This window comes from Rutidosis leptorrhynchoides, chromosome 2, assembly GCF_046630445.1.
Source record: "Rutidosis leptorrhynchoides isolate AG116_Rl617_1_P2 chromosome 2, CSIRO_AGI_Rlap_v1, whole genome shotgun sequence".
In the NCBI taxonomy this organism is placed as follows: Eukaryota; Viridiplantae; Streptophyta; class Magnoliopsida; order Asterales; family Asteraceae; genus Rutidosis; species Rutidosis leptorrhynchoides.
Window position 1 is genome coordinate 624,583,398 of NC_092334.1, and position 6,943 is coordinate 624,590,340.

Below are 6,943 nucleotides of genomic sequence, written 5' to 3' on the forward strand. Positions count from 1 at the left end.
GATGCTCAGCAACTAGAACCTTTTCTGGCTTCTTACCCTTCTTATCATCCTTTTCACTTTCCTTCATCTGAGCCTTCATAGCTTTATATTTGTTCTTTTACTTATCAGCTTTTGAGAAGGAGTTAGCATGTGATGTTGAAGGTTTCCTGGACATGCATTCAGCAGCAAAATGTCCAACCTTACCACAATAATAACACTCAGATTTAGGACCCTTGACTGATTTGCTGCTATACCTAGCACTTGGTTTCTTACTCCCTTTGTATGACTTGCTGGTTCTATTACGATTGAACCTTTTGAACTGCCTAGCCAGCAAAGCCATACTTTCAGCAAACCCTTCTACATCATCTTCATCATCACTACTTTCCTCAGACCCAGTACCACTATCCACCTCATCCTCAGCTGACTCTTCTTCTACTATCAACTTTTGAACCAGTAAAGCTTTCTGAACTTTCTTTTTAGCAGCAGCAATAAGAGCAGCGTCATCTGACTTAGAAGATTTTGAAGTGGTGGGGGCAGACTTAAAATTTTCTTTCAAGTTAAGTTCAAACTTGGCTTCCGCCTTCTCATGGTTCCATAGTGTGCTATAGAGAGAAGACATGTTAAAGTTCTTTAAAGTCTGAGTGGTTCTTAATGGGTCAGTAACAGGTTTCCACTTAGCAGGCAGTGAGTCAATGAATTTGTTTACTTGTTCAAAGTCAGTATATGTGACATTCAAAGTAATCAGGTCAGCAATTAAGGAGTTAAACCTAATGAAGATTTGCTTAAGGGTTTCACTCTTGTAGGTAAAGAACATTTCATATTCTCTTTTCAAAGCAATCATTCTGTTCTGCCTTACCTCACCCATACCCTCATAAGTGACATCTAGATAGTCTATCATAAGCTTAGCATTCAGCTTTCCCTTAATCAGTTTAAATAGTGGGTTAGGCAATGTTATAGCTAACATGGTTCTGATTTTAGGGTCAAGTCCAACACGACGTTTGTCCTCGGCATCCGATTCAGATGGGGGGAGAACAACCTCTCTGCCAGGTACAACAGGAGCGTCAGCAGTAGCTGGAACACTTGCAATAGTCTCAGTTGGGACATATGGACCATCTGTGGCAATGCCAGGCATGAGTGGATCAATAGACTCAAGATGAAGTATGAACCTTGCCTTCCAAGTTTCATACTCCTCTTCATCAAACTTAGGTGGTCTATTGGTTGAGCCATTTTCAAGGTAAGCTGTATTCGAGTATGCAGCCATGTGAGAATTCAGATTCAAGATATTAAATTATCAAGACTGAAGCTCTGATACCAATTGTTGGTCCCTTGATAAACAACATGAGTATTGTAGAGGGGGTGAATACAATTTCTTTTAATTAACTTAGCAGTTAAACACGATTAGTATTCAAGTAAGCAAATTAAATAGAGTCACAGGTAAGTTTTCAACGATTTATTCTTTATTGATTAAATCACAAAGAATTACAACTATCCTTGGCGGAATGATAGTTGGTTGATACAGATTTACCTAGATTATAGCTATGAGGATAACTTAAAGTTATTACATGTTTTGGACTCTAAATAATAAAACCCACACCACTAGTTTTTACAATAGTGGATACATCAATTTATAGTAGTCCTATTATCCGTGTAATTGATCCATTATCCACTGGTACATAGGATGTCTGTACTTGTCGGGACAATTGTGTCAGAGAGCGTACTCCCTTCTTTCCTCTTTGGTAGCTATTTGCAGGAACAACCCAATTCGGTTTGGCACCACTATTTGTTTAAACAAATAGAATGTTGTGTTCCCTAGGCATTGACAAAGGATAACCCATGTCTGCACATGCGTTAAACTTCTGCATTCCCACGTGGTCATGTAAGGTCACTTGTCAGCCACCGACGCGTGTCCTTTTCTGTTCAACTTTGTCTTTGACTTCTGTTGAATAGTACAATTGATGTAGACCACTCAGGAAACCACCATGCTTGTAATGGTGCATGGTTGTCTTGTGTTGTATGCTGATTACCAGGTATACTGGTTCTTCTCATGCTGAGTCACTTGATATTCTTGAATTACTGGGTACTCATCCTGTGCTGATTCGAAGAATACTCTCTACCTTGTGCTGGTAGACTTGGCAGCATAGTAAACACTTGACATAGCAATACTTGCTGTCTATACATAAACAAACTTATGCTGGCTGCGCATAACATTTTAGTGCAAATAAATTCTGTTTTGTCATAATTAAATCCTTAATTATTTTGAGGACTCAACAAAATATTTATGCCCATCTTTACTTTTAACCCTGTAAGGACCCCATGTGTCTAAATGTATGATATCACCAATTTTCTTAGTTTTATGATCACTTAAAGGAAAAGGTTCTCTAGTTTGCTTAGCAAGATGACATATGTCACAAGGATCACTACTTTTAACTTTATTAAAACCAAGATTTTCTCCTAAAATGGACAAGACTTGATCTGTAGGATGACCAAGTCTAAAATGCCAAATTTTTTGTTTAGACATATTATGCATAGACATATTAGAACTAATCTGCTTACCATTCAAACAATCGTCAAAAAAATAAAGACCATCACTTTCACTACCAGTCCCATTAATCTTTTTTGAATCAAATCCTGTATGTAACACTTTTTAACATCAAAACTTACAAGAAGGTTACTATCCTTAACAAGTTTATTTACAAAAAGCAGACTAATATTGTACTGAGGTATAACAAGCACATCATGTAATTCTATTTTAGCATTTCATTTCATATTTCCCATTTGTAAAATCTTTGCCACAGTACCATTAGGGTGATTACCAGTTAAATTTAAATCACTCACATCAATAACAGCATTAAGTTTATGAGAATTTGAAACCATGTGCTGGTTAGTCCCAGAATCAATGATCCAACCTTTAGACAAAGGTTGATTCATATGAATACAATTTGAAGAGAAAAATTTATTAAAGTTGAAATTGAAAAACACATTGTTGTTTTGAAAAATACCTGCCATATTGGCATTGGTATGATGGGACACAGGTTTATCATCAACAAGACTCAACAACTTTATAATCTATTCATTAGTCAACTGAACAGAAGAACTACAATCATTGTTATCAGAAACACTGTTACTGCTATTAAATCTAGGAGCACCTTGATTAAATGGGTTTTTAATATAGCTTGGAGGATATCCTATTATTTCATAACATCTAACAACTGTGTGTCCAAGTATATTACATTTTGTGCACTTTAAAGGTGGATTCCTATACTTTTTCTTGTTATTAGTAGTGTTGTTACTATTAACAAAATTAGCAGTTTTAGCATTGAAAGCAGAAGACTGTGATTTATCAACATATGACTTAGAAGAAGTATGCATTTTGTGAGACTCATCCCTAGAAATAATAGAAAATGTAGTTTTAACTGAAGGAACAGGATCAGAGGTAAGAATTTGACTTCTAATAGGCACATAAACATCATCAAAACCCATTAAAAACTGCATAAGCTTTTGAAATTTATTATGCTCTTGAAAAGATTTATTAGCATACACAATATCATCAATTTTAATCATATCATCAAATTGTCTCCACATAGCATTCAACTTATAATAATAATCAGATAATGGTTGACCAGATTGACTACAGGAATTAATTTTTTGGTCTAGATTAAATGTAACAGAAGCATATATTTGTCATAGGTTTCTTTCATTTCATTCCAAACAGATTCAGCAGTTTTACAGAAAATTTGACCATTATACACATCCTCAGACAATGACATTAAGATCCAAGTCAAAAAAACGGAGTTACATCTATCCCATTAACCTAATAACACTTCATCATCCTCATATTCATATCTAACACATGTACCATCAATGAAACCTAGTTTATTTTTAGTTTGTAATGCAAGTTTCATAGCACAAGACCAAACATTATAATTTTCAGTTCCTTTTAACTTTTTTGTGATTGAAGATGCACCAGATGTGTCACTAGGATGCAGATACAAAGTATCATTAAATTCAAGCTTACTAACCTTAGTAATACAAGCAGAACTAATAGAACTATCATCAGACATGGTTGCAGTAACAAGAAGATAACAAATAAAGATAGACACACAAATATAACCAGATCTACACAACAGTAAACAAATAATCATGCAATGATTCAAATACACAGATTAAGCAATAAGAACAATAAACTTAAACAAATAGCACACAATAACCGCAACAAATCCACGGTTCAGACACCTGTAAGGAAAGAAAACAAACCCCAATCGACTGGTTACTAACCAGGAAACTGTAGAGATGATTTACAGTATAAGTGGTCAAGATCAATCTACACTTGATCAGGTTTTCATAGATCTCAAAGGATCTAGAACAAGAGTTGGGCGTAGAGATCTGGTCAGGGAAAAACAAAAAACATGAATAAACACGAGACTCCCATTTGAAGACAAATCTGCAGCGAAAGAACAAGAAGATCAAAGACGAACAAACCTTAATTTATAAAATTAGGGTTTCTCACCAAATAACTTCTGATTAGCAAAATTGACCCAAAACAGAATCCACAAGTCGATGTCGAACCCAAACACAGTAATAATAGTAAAACTTTCAACCAATCTTGAAAGAGATGATTGAAGAACAAAAACCCTAATTTTCAGATCTGAAATTTGACAACAATGAATCACGAGATCGAACGACATCAACCTTGCCGCTCTGATACCATGAACAAAATAGTAGAAGAATCACAAGATATAATACTTCAATCACAGAACGACAAAACCTCTAATCACAAGAGGTTAATCAAATTAAAACAAAGAAAAACAAAAAGATCAAGTTCACTCAATTACACAATGATTCACTCTTAACAAGATCAATATAGTTTGATCTTGTTATTACTCACAAACCAAATGAGCCAGTAAACCCTAAAACGAGAGAGAGAGAGAGAGAGAGAGAGAGAGAGAGAGAGAGAGAGAGAGAGAGATATCGATTGATACAGATAAAAAAACAGAAACAAAATAGATTAAAAGAAATAATTTAAATATATATAAATTAGATAAATTGCATCCAGGTCCTCCAAGTCTTCAAGCCTTCATTTCATGTTTAGCACAAAAGTTTTTCTTGTCAAGATTCTGCCCCAAAATCAACTTTGAAATAATGACTGCAAGACCCCTGCACATTACTTAACCCATAAGTGAATAAAAGACTTAAACAAGAAAACATGTTTAGTTTGTAAACATATAATTTCAATATTTAGCATCATGTAAAAAAGTTTTGTGGTTTAAAGCTCATCATGAAATCTAAGGGTGTACGTTCGGGTGGTTATCGGGCATGACTAGAAATCATGTGGGCTTCGCCCCCGCAGGTTCGAATCCTGCCGACCACGTATTTAGAATTTTATAATTAATATATCTAACTCTCGTTTTTATACAAAGCTAGAATAGCTCAGTTGGTTAGAGCGTGTGGCTGTTAACCTCTAGGTCGGAGGTTCAAGCCGTCTTTCTAGCGTTTGCATTTTAAAATTACCTTTTTAACCCGAAGGGGTGGCTTGGTTGTAAGATGCTTGGAAAATCCAATGTAACCCAGGTTCAATCTACTACACTTCAGGGGGGTTTGCCCACTACTACAATAAATGAGCAAAGGAACCTCTTTTTTGACCTTTTGGAACCGGTTTTACAAGAGGTTCCTTTAGGTGGGGGTTCCAAAAGTGTAGAACCGGTTCAGCAACCGGTTCCTTTGATGGGAGCAAAGAAACCTCTTTTTAGCTATAAACCGGTTTCTTTTGTCAACATAAGAAACCTCTTTTTATTCATAACAGGTTTCTTTTCCTAACAAAAGAAACCCCTTTTTACAATATAACAGGTTTTAAATGCATTTATTTGGAACCTCTTTTAGATAAAAAAACCGGTTTCAAATCTTTTTTTTTAATTTATTATGCTGTTGATCAACAAACCTAATATATTCATATATATATTGAAACCTGCTATTTAATATTTTAAACAAAATGCTAACAAAGTACTTGTATTCTAGCTTCATAAACATACATAATACTTCGAAAGATAGTACATATTTCAATAGTCATGATCTAAACCACAATAACTTGCAAGCAATATTACCTAGAGGAAAAGGTACACGTCTTAGTTTTGTTCAATCATCAACCAAAATAACTGACAGGAGTGTTAGTGTTGTTGAAACATCAACCAAAATGTTCGCAAGTCAAGTAACTAAGTACCACTAAAAACTTAACTAATCAAGGCTTCAAATATTCGGAGATCCAAGTACTAACAATACTTTCCAACTAGGTCGAGCTAAATGGTTGAGTAGTAATCCATGATATCTATAAAAAGAACAAAAAAGAGCATGTTAGTCGAAAGATATAGATTTAGCACAATACACAAAATGCATTGGGTTATAAAATTTGTTATATGTTATTGCACAAACAATCTAATCCTAATGCTTCAAATGACATATGCATTAATAATAGACTTTAAATAGTACAGTATCTAACCCATTTAACAAGTCAATACATAGGCTGCTCTTGAGCAGAGTTAAGGAACGAGTACAGCTCGGATGTTAAGTCTTCTTTTAAGTTAGGGATGTTCATATTAGTTTCTGTTATGCATCATCCTCTGTTCACTCTATATTTAGTTCAACTCTTGACTGATAATAAGAACTTGAGGTATTTATACAAAATAAGCGGTGTTTGAAAAACATCATATTCATGTTCATATATATAAAATAGTACAGATTACAAAGCATAACCTACAAAAACATATAATAGATATTTTCTAAAAAACATCATATTCAAGTTCATATATATGAAATAGTACATTACATATATACAGATTATAAGTTACTTCTCGATCCAGTAATTTTCCCAAAATTTCGGGTTTGGTACGTCCCGAACCGAAAACCGAAATTTAGTAAAACAATGGACCGTGGACCGTACCGAAAATCTTCGGTTCCATTCGGTTCCGGTCCT

At 34.6% G+C, this 6,943-nt stretch overlaps 1 non-coding gene across 1 annotated transcript; it reads left to right on the forward strand.

Annotated features, from left to right (window-relative positions):
- Window positions 1–5,395: 5,395 nt before the first annotated feature.
- On the forward strand, window positions 5,396–5,469 carry TRNAN-GUU (transfer RNA asparagine (anticodon GUU)). The gene has a single exon. It is a non-coding gene; the product is annotated as a tRNA-Asn (tRNA).
- The last annotated feature ends 1,474 nt before the right edge of the window (window positions 5,470–6,943 follow it).